The sequence below is a fragment of the Pleurodeles waltl genome, chromosome 8 (assembly GCF_031143425.1).
Source record: "Pleurodeles waltl isolate 20211129_DDA chromosome 8, aPleWal1.hap1.20221129, whole genome shotgun sequence".
NCBI classification, from domain to species: Eukaryota; Metazoa; Chordata; class Amphibia; order Caudata; family Salamandridae; genus Pleurodeles; species Pleurodeles waltl.
In genome coordinates, this window is record NC_090447.1 from 651,381,024 (window position 1) to 651,396,117 (window position 15,094).

Genomic DNA, 15,094 nt, shown 5'->3' on the forward strand with positions numbered 1-15,094 from the left:
GTTGGCAGCTAAATTTAGCACCAGCGCAGGGGGAAACGCAGGGGTGCGCGTATTCCCTTAAATACGGCGCATCCCTGCGTTTCTAAAGTGACAGAGCGTGACGCTGCCAATTTTGGCGCAGCACCGCACTGCGCCACTTTTCTTTAAATCTGGCCCTAAGTGTCCTCATGAAAATGGAAGCAGAACATTCTTTGTGCACACTAAAGGCCTTGCTGATTCCAGGAAGAGTTACTGGTCAATGAGTCCTGAACTTATTGTCAGGAAGATGCTGGGGCTGATAACGTTGGCACTGTGGATCAAGGAATCTCATAAGAGAGGAAGAAGTAGGCCTTAGAACCTTTATGAGGCATATTTCAGTGGAGGCTGACAGCCAGGTGTGATCCTGCTTTCTACCTTAGCTGTGCTGTGTGTCAATTATAATTTCAGCCACTCCTGCTATGGCAGACTGTCCTTCTGACAAAGGACAGTGCAGAGGGGAAAGCACTTCAAAGTAGACACTCACAACCCACATTTCAAAGGATCAGTGGTGGACCTGGCACTTTTGGCAGGTTCATCCCCTGACTTTTTGTCTCATTCCTCCTGTTTTTTCTGACCTCTCGCTGTTGGGTCTAGGACTCTGAGCACTTTATCACTGCTTATCAGTGCTAAAGTGCAGGTGCTTTCCCTTCTAAAGTTGGTATGATTGGCTTATACCTAATTGACATATTTAATTTACCTGTAAGTCCCTTGTAGAAGTGGTATCTCTATACCCAGGGCCTGTAAATTAAATACTTCTAGTGGGCCTGCAGCGCTGTGTGCGCCAACCACTGAAGTAGCCTTTCGCACCAGTGTTAGGCCTGCTAGCGCAGGGCCTGCATCCACAATTTTCTTCCACAGAGTCACACCTAAGGTAGGCCCCAGCTGTCCCTATGGGCAGGGTGGCAAATATGTAGAAGGTAGGACATGTGCCTGGTAGCGTGGCCTGTCCTGGTAGTGACAAAAAGCCTTTTTGGTTTCTCACTGCTGTGACAGGCTGTGAGAGAAGCAGTAAGAGACGCTCGTCATGTCATTACATCATCTGTGGCGCCAGGAGGTGAAGCTTGGAGCTCGCCGCGCGCTACCGGAGACGCCGGAGTCGGAGCCACTGATGCCGGTGCCCCGCTGCGAATGGTCCCCTGCTGCAAACAGCTGCGAGGCAGTAAGGACCCCTGCACGAGGACCAAGGACCCCCGCACAAGAGGGGCTTCCATGCTACATCCGCCCCCGGGCCCCTGTTGTTTCTCGGGAGCAACCGCAACCACGTCTGGGGAGTGCATCGCAGCAGTGTCGCTGGGGGCGACTTCCTTGTTGGATCTCCTGCCTGCCCCCCCCCACTCCACTGCCTGGCTTTTCTCTGGTTCCCTTGGGCAGTTGTTGCTGGTCCCCAGCACCTGGACTCCTGGGCCTGTTCGTGCAGGGACTCCTGAGCCTGGGGGGGGACGCACAAGGGCCTTGCTGGGTCAGCCACTCCACTTCACGATGGACGGCCCCTTGGTGGCCGCACAAGAGGATTAGGGGCCTGGGCCAACATTGACCTCCTTAGGACTTCTCAGGACTGCCTGAACTGCCAGAGCGGGAGCTACATAGGAGACGGTGACTGCTTGACATCCTGCAAGTTGGGCTAAGTGAAGGTGTCGGGGAGCACACAAAACTGTAACATAGGCTGTAGGTAACCGTTTTTTTACGGAGGCAGCTGGCGTTAGGCCAGTGCGGTTTGTCTGGACCGTATTGTCTTGCTCCTCCTGCCTCCTTCTGCCCTTTAACCTAAACGGGTCTCCTTCATTCCTTCTTTATTTCAAGTCTGCAAGTCTTCAATTGTAGCACGAATATCTCACAACAAGTGCAGGAAAGCACTCCTCTAAGGATTTACTCACCTACGCTGAGCGACATATTTCCTTCTCTGAGCTTCCCCAGATTTGAAGGTAGGGATGGAGCCTGTCGCAAGAAATGCCACCATGGTGTCTGTGGGTAATGCCACTTCACATTCACCATCAGCCTCTGAAAAGTGGTCTTATCCCCCTTCACCCACTGCAATTACAGCGGCACTTCTTCCACCGGCTGCTGATCCGCCTAGTTCAGCAATTTTGAAGTCTCAATTTTATGTTGTCCATACGTCGCATCCATGCCCGTCGAAGCTCTGCGAGTCTTCTCTTCTGACTTATTTTAAGAAAAAAACCTAAGTTGGAACTTTTGGCAAATGGTGAGGAGATTAAGCCGGAGTCAGGCCGGAGTGTTCCCATGGAGCCTGCAGTGACCGATCCTACATCCATTGCTTGTGGTCATTTCACAACAGCGGCACAAGTCCACTGTCCAGTTTCACCCGTCTCCCCCCAGTTAGCATCTCAGAGTGAAGTGAGCCACTCGCCGCCTCATGAGGACCAGCCATCTGCATTTTTGCCAAAACACGAACTTTCACCAATTACTATCTCCAGTGACCAGTCTTTAAACGCAGGGGAGTGGGTGCCATCTTTAGCGGCCTTTCCAGCAGTTCCCCATCGGTTGGCCAGGCAGGGTGGGCTGACTGTAGGCTGCAGCAACTCCACACAGGATCACAGCATCCCCCTGCCATCTAGCCCTCCAGCAGCCCAATGGACCCAGAGTTCTACTGGCAGCATTAATCCAATGTTACCAATAATGTCTTCTAGTGGGGCTGTTCTCAGCCCCTAAACCGAGTTAATTAAAGACGAGCTCAATGACCAATCACTTCTTGACCTTTCTTGTCTTCAATCTGATTCCTTGAGCGCTGCTAACAGGGAATTCAACCCTGTGCCCTATCCTATGATCACAGTAATTGGCTCTGCCTGGCATCAGCTTTTGCAAACTCTCCAATCCACTGTGCTGGCTTTGAACTATCACTCCAACAAACTGGACGTCCAAGTTGATCTGCTGAGCACACTGGCCTCTTATGTAGCTGGTATTGATCAAAAAATTGAAAACCTCAACCAGCTAATTACTAGAGCACAGACAAGCTCCAATTTTGTGCAACCAACATGTTGTTGTTCTCCAATCATTGAAAGCCTTTCATCTTTACCCACCATTTTAAGTTCGGTTGTATGTGAAATCAAGAGGCTATCTTTAGCTCCTGTGCCCCTGGTGCCCCCACCAAATATAAGCTCTGTCTCTGATTTGGCTCGGGGGCCCACTCAACCAAAAACATTGGATGATTATTTTCTTCCAGCCAAGAGTGTAACCTCCATCAATCTTCCTTCGCCAGTTGCTACTGGAGTCCTGGAGCATGTCATTGTGGCCAACGGTGCTTCCACGACTTCTACCTTACCTGAACTTGAGTCCACGGTGCCTGCCTCTTCCCATTTTCCCTGCATTCCTGCACAGCCTGCTTTAGTTCAACCAACGCCCTCAGGAGCTGATCCTGTGGCTCAACTTCCCTTGAGCAAGACGGAAAAAAAGACTCCGTAAACAACGGAACAATAGGCGGAGTCAACCCTCGGAAGGATTTTCAACAAATGTTCAACTGCCAGTTCGTCCTGAGGCGCAGCAGCTCTTGCAGCTGCAGGGTGCCCCTAGGGTGATTTCACCATCCAATTCCTTGTTGACCTCACCCTTTGGCCTTCCCCTCCAGATTGAGCCTGTTAAGGACCCTTCGGTTGGCACTACTATGCAGGAAACTGAACCCCTCTTCAAGGACCATTTGATCTTGGCTGGGAAAGGCAACTTTGGCAGTGTGTCGGTTTCAGTAGCCCCACATTGGGGTAGGGGAGTGCCTCCTTGCCCTGCCGCCACACTGTTTGTATCCAAAACTGTTCATGGGAATACTGATGGTGTTGTTTTGGACTTTGGTTCTTCCAATTTCTTTAAATTGCCGTTTGATAATAGAAGCAGCCTTCCTGTAATTTTGCCACCAAGCCTCCGGTCCATCTCTGCCGATATTTTGGCCCTGCTGGCCTATTCAATGTAGAGGAAGAGTTACAGCTTTAATTTCCCCTGTGTCCCTCCACGACTCCATCAGAACGCTCAACTATGAAACTTGTGTTTACCCCAGAATATCGCTCCAGGGGCCCTCATGACATACTGAATAGGGGGAATAGTTTAAGACTCTTTAATGCCATCCCAGATCTTAACTGCATTGGTTCCAAGGACATTGCGTTCGTTGAATTCTTGGACTCTAGGGGGCCCTACCCAAGGGACTCCTCCTTGGTTTCGTTAATTTCTGCCATAATAGCTCAGTCTATTCTCTCTAAGAGAGATTTATTTTTCTTGTGGGGCATCACAATAGTTCCCTATAAGGAGTCTGGTTATCCTGTGTTACTATCAGAATTCCAATGTTCAACGGCTCCCATAATATTGAAGCCCTTTTCAATCTTGAATAGTGCCCTGGGTGGCACCTCTACTTTTAATGGCACTTCTCGTATCGGATCTGGTTCCCAGGGGTCCTCTAATTGGGATTGGCTACCAGCTACCCTCTTGCATGGACGTCCCTATTGACCTCTACAAGTAGGTGGTTCTGTTCAAACACTTGGATCTCTGTCCTTATGTTCATGGAAAATCAATGGGGTTGCGCATAAGTTTGCCTCGTCTGACATTTTAACATTTTTGCACACTTACGATGTAATCACCCTTCAGGAAACCTGGGCTGGACACAGCTGTCCGCTGGCAGGGTATTTAGAAATATGTAAATCTGCCCATAGAACAAGCAAGAATGGCTGTGTCAAGGGAGGATTGGCCATGTATGTAACTGTTAAATTAAATGGGAGTATGTTGCCACTGATTTGGGATGATAACTGGATCCAGGGGATTGTCATAAGGAACAGGACGGCGCAGCAGACCCTCATAGTAATTAATGTTTACATTTCTCCCGGAACAAAGGGAAAAAGGGGCTGGCTGTCTCAACTGATGCAAATTGTGGGCAACTTAGTTGGGGAATACCCATGTACTAATTATCTTATAACTGGTGATTTTAACACAAACCTGTTTCAGGATACAATGGAGGCTGTTGAGGGTCCTGATTGTGGTAACTGCCACTTAATTCCCGAACAATTATGGCCCCAGGGTTGTCTGCATTGCCCGTTGGAAGAATACATAGTAATGCACCTTAACAGCATGGGCTTTAAAGTCTTGAATGGCCGTTTACGTGACGATGCCCCCCAAAGTGGACAAGATCAGATGGTCAATCCCGCTCCTATTTAGACTATACCATTTGCAATATTGAATTGTTTCCTCTCATTGAAAGGTTTCTGATTTCTTCCCGGAGTGAGAACGATCATTGTCCACAAAATGTATCTATCAAATCTAGATTTCCTGTACACAATGTCATGCGGGCGGTGGTGTTTGTTTCGAGTCACTAAAGCGCATAAAATGGAATGCTTCTATTGGCGGCATAGTATTGACTGAATGTAATAATTATTTTGACTCTGAGGGATCGGGCTGTGTGACCCCAATTAAGTCATGGATTCAACTTTCTTATCTTTTATAGTCAAAGTTCCACCAATCTGCACGTAATTGCGCTCCATCCCGGTCCTTTGTTATCTCTAAGGAAACCAGGAATCTGAAGAAAGCGCGTAATAGGTTAGCAATGGAATTAGAAAAAGCCCTGATTCTGAGTGTTTATTCATTGAAAACAAACAATTGAGGAAAGATTATAGGAAGGCTGTTTATGATGACTACCATACCTATCTTAGTCAGTTTTGGGCTAAACTTTTAAGCTCAAGCAAAGATCTAAATTCCATGAAATTGTGGTCCCTTATTAACAATTTAAATAGCAACCAAAGGGTCACTGGCGTTGTCAATATTTCAGAAGGAACTTGGACGTCTTTCTTGACTACCCACTTTTCAACTAGCGAGCAGGATGGGAAACTGCTGGATGAGGGGGCCCATAGATCTACTCTTGCTTTGTTTAATACGTGTCCCTTGTTTACAGGGTCTTTAATTCCCTCGCAGGGAGTGAGGAAGGTCTTTCAATTACGTCTCCCCCATATCATCTCGAGGGTTAAACAATTTGGAGCCCACAGTCCCAACAGCCTTCCACAGGCACTATTCAAACAGGATCCTCTCTTTTGGGCTAACCATTTTGCGCATTTGTTCGAGCACTGCCTCTTGACTTCAACAATACCTGAGTCCTGGTTTGGTGCAATCCTTCATCCTCTATATAAAAGTAGTTCAAGGTTAGACCCCGCCAAGTTTAGGATGATAGCCCTGCTGGACAACGAGGCTAAGCTCTATGCTAGTCTTTTGTTGCAAGATCTCCGTGCTCTGACTGAATCGAAAGCTTTAATTCCCATTGTCCAAACAGGGTTTTCTGCTGGCTCAGGCACTTCAACTAATTTATTAGCACGTTCTATCCCAATTGACAGGGCGATTGTGTCAGGTGTGATGCTAAATTGTTGTTTTGTGGATTTTTAGGCAGCATTCGATCGGGTCCCCCGGAGTGCCCTGTGGGCCATTCTACAAAACTGGGGCATCCCTCCAGTACTCCTGGGTGCTATCATAGAACTCCATACAAACACCTGGGTCCGTATTAAGCTTGGTGATGGCTGCTCCCTCTCTAGGAAAATTCCCACCACCTGTGGTGTGAAACAGGGTTGTGTACTTGCTCCCCTTCTTTTTAATCTGTTCATTGCAGACATGTCAACGTCTCTTGATGCCGTTAAGTCTCATCCCCCAAGATTGGTGGCTTTAGGCTTAGTAATCTGCTTTATGGCGATGATCTTGCACTATGATTGGCCTCCAACGGCTGCTTAACCAACTTGCATCTTATACTTCCGCAAATTAATTGGAAGTTAATTTGCTTAAAACAAAAGTGGTCTCCTTTGGGAGGAAAAAACACTTGGGCTTTAGTTGATATTATAAAAGCTGTAAACCTGTTTTTGACCAGTCTTATAAATATTTAGGGGTACATTACGATTCCAGAGGCAGTTTTGTTAAACATAAGAGGGAAATTGAACTCAAAGCTGTGGCATTGCAGGTGGCTTTCTCTGAATTATTTTAAGTTTTATAGGAGCCAACCCTTCTTCCCCTAATGGAAGTTATGAGAGCAAAGATTATCCCTTCACTGGCCTATGGCCAATAAATTTTGTTGGGCAAAGGCTCTTGCCTATTAAATAGGCTGGTTAATAAAATCTACAAGAGAGTCTTTCAAGTCCCATGCCTAGCTTCACCCACGCAGGTACGGTTGGAATTTGGGCTTCCGGTTTTCGTGGCAGTTGGTGCTGGTGCTTTTCTGAAGCTTTGTTATAAATTTGCGTCAGGCCTCGGACGGTCACCTGGAGGCAGTCTTGTGGCAAGAAATTAGTAAATCGAAGTGTACTTATTCTCATTTCTTGGTTGAATGTAAACGGCGACTAGATGCTGGTGATCATTGGGCAAGCAATCCACCCTATTCTCAGTTTAAACTAAATGTTAAAAGGCTTATTCAACTGTATTCTTATCATTCAGACTGTTCCCTCCTCGTTCAACGGAAGCATGCCTGGGCAGTAATTGACTCCTTTAAGCCAGGTACGCCTTCTAGGTTTTTCTTTTGTCTTATGGGTTTTGGTTGAAAAAGGCCTTTATGGCCTTAAGGATGGGCGATTGTTTTTTTTAAAAACATCTGCCCCAATGGCAGTTATCCCCCGGGGACGGTATGACATGTAGAGGCTGTAGTAACGCGGACGAAACCATTGATCATGTGGTTTGCCTGTGTCCAGCTTTACTAAAGGAGCGTAGATTTTTGCTTCGGAGCAAATGGAATGAACTGGGAATCCACTCCTGTTGACAGGCTGTCATCCAGTCTTTGGACCCAGGCAAACCAACGATAAATGTGTATTGACTACATTTATTATAATTGCACTATCTAAATTCAATGGCACTGCGAGCAATGAACAGGTATAATCGGAATCTCTTCCACGCTCTTGCCACATTGCCCGTTATTGAGGAGTTCTAATGGCATATATTGATATTTAGTGCAATTACTGTTTAATGCACCATGCACTTGAAGTATGCAACACGTAAAAAACATAAAGCAAAAATGTAAATTCCATGTGTGCACTAATCACAGCACCTGCCGCCAAGGTGCTATCCCAACCGGGAACTGTAGATAATCAATATTTTGATAGTGCACCACTTTTGAGTATATAAAAAAAGTCCAATTACTCAATGTCATCTCATTGTTATCTTCATTTTATTCTGCTTTTCTAGCAACACATTTATAAAAACATGAGCCAACGCATTTTGTCCTCAACAAAGGACTTCATCAGGGCAGTAATATAATAGAAATAGTGTCCTCAATATATTAGAGAACCAAATATATAACATAAATACTCATGAAGAGAAAAAAACATACTAAACAATAACCACTCAACTTAATCTATAAATAGAACATATGGACAAGAGACACCCATAACCAATATACTACATTTAAGAAAACAAACATCTTGAATATATAAAAAAGGGACATGTGTTACTACACCTTACAAATGTTAAAGACAAACATATATATATAGATAATAATGTACAAACAAAAAAAAGCAAAAGAGGTCAGCCACAAAGAAATAACCAAAAAAGACAAAAGAAATACATATATATATAATAATATCAACAGATACAATTCCTAAAAAACGTAACTATATATAGAAGAAATTAATTTTTGATTATATACAGCTAAAAACATCAATGTGCCCTGCAATGTCTATTGAAAATCATTACCACATATTAAGATGTTATCAATAATACAAGTGATATATATCTCTTCCCCTCCACAATGATGTTAATTGCACAAAGCTAAACAGGCCCAACAACATATGCAAAATGATATGCTAACACAGTGGACGACTAGTAATTGCATTGGTTCTGCATTCAAATATATAGTTATCAAAATTGATAAATCAAGAACTCATACCTTTTGTATATATAGCTTTTTATGTCAATTGCCATCATGGTTGTTAAAGTAGCTTATGTCCACACGTTGTAGCCTGAATGACCCACACTCCTAACACAGAAAGAAAGAGCACCAAATCACACCTGGAATGCCACATAATATGTGACATATTTCTCAACGCTACGAGAGTGTGCAATGACCCCCATAATAAGGAAAAATAAGCATATCTAAATGAGGCACACTCCTAACACAAAAAGAAAAATCACCAAATCACGCTGGGAATGCCACATTATAGGTGACTTATATTGCTCAAAGCTAAAAGAGTGTGCAGTGGCCACCACGAAAAGAAACAATAAGCATGCCTATAATAATCCGGTAGTAGTATGTCATTTTTAGACGACATAATCTGCTGCCAAACAGTCAGCTCATCACATTATAATTAACATTTATGTTTTATGGTTTATGTAATATGGTTTTTTGGGGAAAGTATGTAGATGATATTATCCTTATGTGGAAAGGGTCTGTTGAACAGCTATTGGCATATCATCTCTTCCTCAATGATAATCCATATAATGTTCAATTAAGTCTACAATACAGTAAGGAGTGGATAGATTTTCTTGATATTGAATTCCATGTTGAAAATTAAAAGATACAGAGTACCCTGTTCAGGAAGTCTACAGCATGCAGTAGTATTCTCCATGCTAGTAGTGCCCATCTAAAATCGGTTATTAACAATATTCCATTCGGGGAAATGGTTCACATAAGGTGCAATTGCAGCATCAGTAACACATTTATTGTCTATGTTAATAAAGCTAAACAGAGATTTAGAAATCGTGGTTACAAGGTTGATGTTTTGACAAATGCAGAGAAACAAATTGGTGCAGTAATGAGAAGCACAACACTCAAAACTAATAACAACAAAAGAAAAGAAAAGCCTAGCTATTTAGCATTTGTTACTCAATTTTCCACGTTAATCAATTATATTTACAAGATTCTTTATAGGCACTGGCATCTGTTGCTGGAAGTTTCCAGCATCAGTAAATCTCTGTCTAGCAAGCCAAAGGTGACCTATCGTAGGGGCCGGACCCTTAGGGACCACTTATGTCCAAGCTATATTACAATTAACAGGACACATTCTTGGCTACCATCAGGTCCGAAGGAATTTTTCGTATGCCACAAATGTAGTATTTGCAATCTGGGTGTGGATAAGAGCAGGAACTTTTGCTATAATACTGGCAAAAGTTATGAAATCAGGCACTTCATTAACTGCAAAACAAAATATGCTGTCTATATTATAGGTTGCAGTTGTGATAAAATCTATGTTGGCAGTACAATAAGCCGTCTCAAACTTTGTATACAGGAACATATTTGTGCAATAAAGAATAAAGATATCAGATATCCATTGGCGCTTCACGTGATGGAACAATACCCTGATGATAGCAAAGTTGTGTTTCATCGGATTGATCAGGTATTACCTAATCGGAGAGGGGGTGATAGAGAACTGGCCCTACGGCACAAAGAGGCAGCATGAATATGTCGCCTACGGGCTGTAGATATGGGACACAACACCGATGAGGAATTTCACTATTTTCTCTAGGGGATTATTGTATATAGTGGAATACCTAAAGATCTGGCAACTTTATGATGTCCATCCCTAATGGTTGTTCTAGGAGATGCATGAGTCACATGATTTGTCTCTGATATATCAACTTGTGGAATAGGATCAATATTCGACTTGATACTCTTTTTTACATAAATTGAGGGGGGTACATAAGTGCCCAGTTAAAAATAATGGGTGCTTTTTCACTCTGGAATCTTCCTTAAATCCATTTGGTAGGTCTTACCCTCATTTTCAGGCCGCCTAGTGGCTGGCTTAGTGAATTTAAGAAGAATTTGTTAGAAATGGTTGGTTATTCGCCATATATCCAGCATACGAAGTGCAGAAATTGTTTTTAAGCACAAATATATTCTTAGATTACTTTAAAATGGCCACTGCGGTATGTCCATCCAAGTTTCTGAGATATATGCTGACCATGGATGGCAAGAACGTATATGCGGTATGCCAGTCTTGGCAGTGAATCTTTTCATTATTATATAAAGCATCTCAAATATTCTTTTTAGTATCTGCATGATTTTCGCTTACAACCTGGGAGTACGATCTTTTTGCTTAACTTCGTTTAGCATTCAGGTTTTAAGTATATGAGGGAACAGTAACACTTTGCACTGGTTAGTATAGCTTTCAATGTGCACCTTTTTTTATTCCTTATAAGAATGGAACTGGTCCAGGTCATTTGTCATGGAGTAACGCTTGTACTATTACAAGATGGCCACCATGCTCACCTTACTTTTTTTATCGGCCGGCATGCCGATTGGTCGGCATGGAAACGCACACTCACTACGGTGTTATGGGTAAAAGGTGGCTTCATTTGATTAGCGCTCGGTTTGAATTGGTCGTTTCGACGACGGTAATCTTTGCGGTGCAAAAAGGGCGGTGCTTGATATGAGTGGAGGTAAGCGGTGCCTACACCGATTTATCAGCTGATATGGATTCCATATTCAAACGGGCGAAATGACTTAAAACTATTTTTTGTCTGTGTATTGAACCCCTTTCGGCTATGATAATATATCCCCACATCTTCTGGATGACATTTGTTGTTTCTAATGATCAAAATGATTAATGACACTGGCAAAAGCACAATTGCGCTGTCTCATTTTAAGGCAACATATACCTTTTTGCTTATTCACATTTAACCTTTTGTTTATTAGGTATGGTTGCCAATACAATATATTAAATTTTAATTACAATGTGATGAGCTGACTGTTTGGCAGTAGAATATGTCATCTAAAAATGACACACTACTACCTGATTATTATAGGCATGCTTATTTTTTCTTATCAAGGCGGCCAATGCACACTCTTTTAGCTTTGAGCAATCTATGTCACCTATAATGTGGCATTCCAAGTGTGATTTGTTGATCTTTCTTCTTGTGTTAGGAGTGTGCCTCATTTAGATATACTTATTTTTCCTTATTATGGCGGTTATTGCACACTCTCATAGCGTTGAGAAATATATGTCACAAATTATGTGGCATTCCAGGCATGATTTGTGGGTGTCCCTTGTCCATATGTTCTATTTACAGATTAAGTGGAGTGGTTATTGTTTAGTATGTTTTTTCTCTTAATGAGTATTTATGTTATGTATTTGGTTCTTTAATATATTGAGGACACGATTTCTATTATATTACAGCCCTGAAGAAGTCCTTTGTTGAGGACGAAATGTGTTGGCTGATGTTTTTATGAATTTGTTGCAAGAAAAGCAGAATAAAATGAAGATAACAATGAGATGACATTGAGTAATTGGCCTATGTATTTTGTCTTTGTGTATTATGTGGGGTTCCGGGTTGGGTGGTTTCTTTTATTTTTATATTTCAGGACTGTCTTACACTTTTAGGCAGGAATGTCTTCTTTTAAAATGTTATGTGTGTTTAATTTATGCTGTGTTTTTAGCATAAATTTAGTCTCTGAGGGTATTTAATCGCGATTGCCTTTTTCTTTTTTTGGTATTGGATTTTATTATCTTTGCAATAAATTATTATTCAATTCACTGCTGTGAGTGCTGCCTTCTCATAGGATTGCATTGGAAATGCCCAGCCTTATGTCTACGGGTATTGTCTGATTTATGAGGGGTAGCGTAGGCATGCTTGGTATGATTGTAATGGTAGTGTGAAATGCTGCTTACTGGTGTAAGTGATTTTTTTTTTACTATTACAGAAATGCCACTTCTAGAAAGTGAGCATTTCTCTGTGCGTGTGATTCTGGTGTTTTGCAGATTGACTCCAATCAACATCTGGGCAAAGTGACAGTTGGGCTTTGGGCATACTTTTCACATAGCCTGTACACAGGGAGGGTGGAGGTGTCACAGAGGTGCATCAGCATTTTGAATAGTCTTCCTGGGCCGAGGGAAGGAAGAGGCAGGGCCCACATGCATTTGTTAAGGCTGTGCCCTGGCCTCACACAAAAGGGTTGTTTACCCTCAACTGATGTTTGGAGCCTGTGCTGGAGGAGAGAGGGGGCACTTCCAGAACCAATTGTAACTGGTTGGAACCTCCTTTCCCCTTATTTGTTAACCCACTGCAAAAACTGAGTATAAATACAGGGGAGTTTTCCTCACAAACTGGAGACATTTTGGAACTGAGCACAGAATGCTGCTGGAGGGACTCACCAGGAACGGCCATGGACTGCACTATGCTGACTTATGACCTTCTTGGTCTCTTGGAGGAACTGCCTGCATACACCTTGTGATGGCATGCTGCTGGGCCCTGCCCCCCTGTGCTCCATTTTGACCGTTTTCCCCAAGGGGCTGGGTGCTGTGGCCCTGGACCCCTGCAACGGCCTGCCTAGTGCCTCGTGAGTGCTTTTACTAGTTGCTGAGGCACACTAGAAGTGCTTCACCTGAAACACATAGCGCCTGAAGAGCGCTCTGCAGCCTTTATCTTAAGCGCCTTGAGAGCGCTTCCTTTCTGTTTGTTTTGTGCTTGGAATCATTTGGTCGACGTCCAAAGATCACCACCGTGACCCGGGCGGCTTTTCTGGGAAAAGTCAGGAGCGGGTCGGAATCGCGCTCCACTGGGGCATGAAGAAAAGGAAAATTGGAGCAAGCGTGTTCCTAGCATGCCCCCGGGGCGAGGTACGCTCTGAGAAGTGTTAGCCCGTCTGACCTTAATAAGTAAACTTACAAGGGGACACGAATAGGTCGATGAACCTTTTGACTCGCAATTAAGATGTTCTTACCATAGCTCCAGTACAGAATCAATAATCAATACACAATATCAATAATTAACAAAAATCAATAACAGTAATAATCAATGGAGTCAGTAATTGCCACACAACTTGACCTTTAAGTCATAAATAACCACACCTTTTAGCAAAAGTTAGAATATTTATTTCCCTATATTAACAATGCTAAGGTCATGTAGATTAATCTCAAAATCAAATGGAACACATACAGAAACAATACTGGCTATCCAAAGCGGCGGAAGAAACGTAAACTAATCAAAGCTTGAACTACAACACATACTAGAGTTACAGTGCAAATTAATAGCAAAGTCAACTGTGTTAAAGTAATTACATACATTCAATTCAGCTGAGAAATTCAGCAAGCATTATTCCCTAATAGCACAATTTCATTAGTAAGGAATCATTAACTAACATCAGATTAGCATCAGCATGTTGGGCTTCATGCAAAACAATTTAGTATCACAAATTTGGAAAACCATCTAACTATGGCTCTATCAAAACAGTGCAGTTGGTACCTAGGAAGGAAAAGAAAATACACATGATAGTCAACAGTCTAATTCATAATATCTATCGTGAATGTGGAACAGCAAGCAGAGTCAGTCTTCGTCCTCAGGACATCAGTCGTTCAGCAAGGCATTCAGAATTCGGCATCAAAGATCAGAAAACGCAAAGTCTTTAAGCATTAAAGTTAAACATGTCTCTTGTCAAGACGCATAAGGAAATATTGACCTTTCGACCAGCAAGAAAACGGGCAATTAATCTGATGGCAAAATACAGAATGCTGCACTAAATGCAAGGGCAGAATGCTGGGATCTTCTCAGTGCAGTTCTGTTAAATCAAAACTCCTAAAACTACTTCAAAAATCCCTATTGGTCAGTTAATCACATGGTCACATGGATCCAATAAAACTAAAACTCCAAATCTATGAATTCTACCATTACTCCATTCACATGTCATTGATTGGTTTGTCCTGCAATGTCCTCATCATCCGGCTTGTCAGGTAACAATAGCGTTGCAGCTTCTACTGTAGTCAGTATCTCCATTGTTCTCCTCCTGAGAAAGTCAGTCTCACACGTATTACTCACAAAATGTTACAATAACAAGAACAGCATCTTCTAGCAGTCGGTTCTCATGAGAAAGCTTCCGTTATGAGCACATTTAAACAATGCAATAAAAATCACAGTTTAACTCTCTAGGACAGACATTTTTTAAATATTAAGAAGTACAGTTTTGACATGAGGCCTGGCAAACTAAGCCAAGACATTTGCTAAGTTAAGGCCTACAATTAATAAAGCTAGAGCATAATGCTTGACCCTTAATGGCATACTACTACATTAGTCAAACATATATTCAACATTTCACAATATTAATTCACTAGTAAGTACACTTTGTGAACATTGACGGCCACTCTTCGTAATCACATTTTCAGATGCCTGCATTATTTTCTATGTTATTATATTTTCTACACAA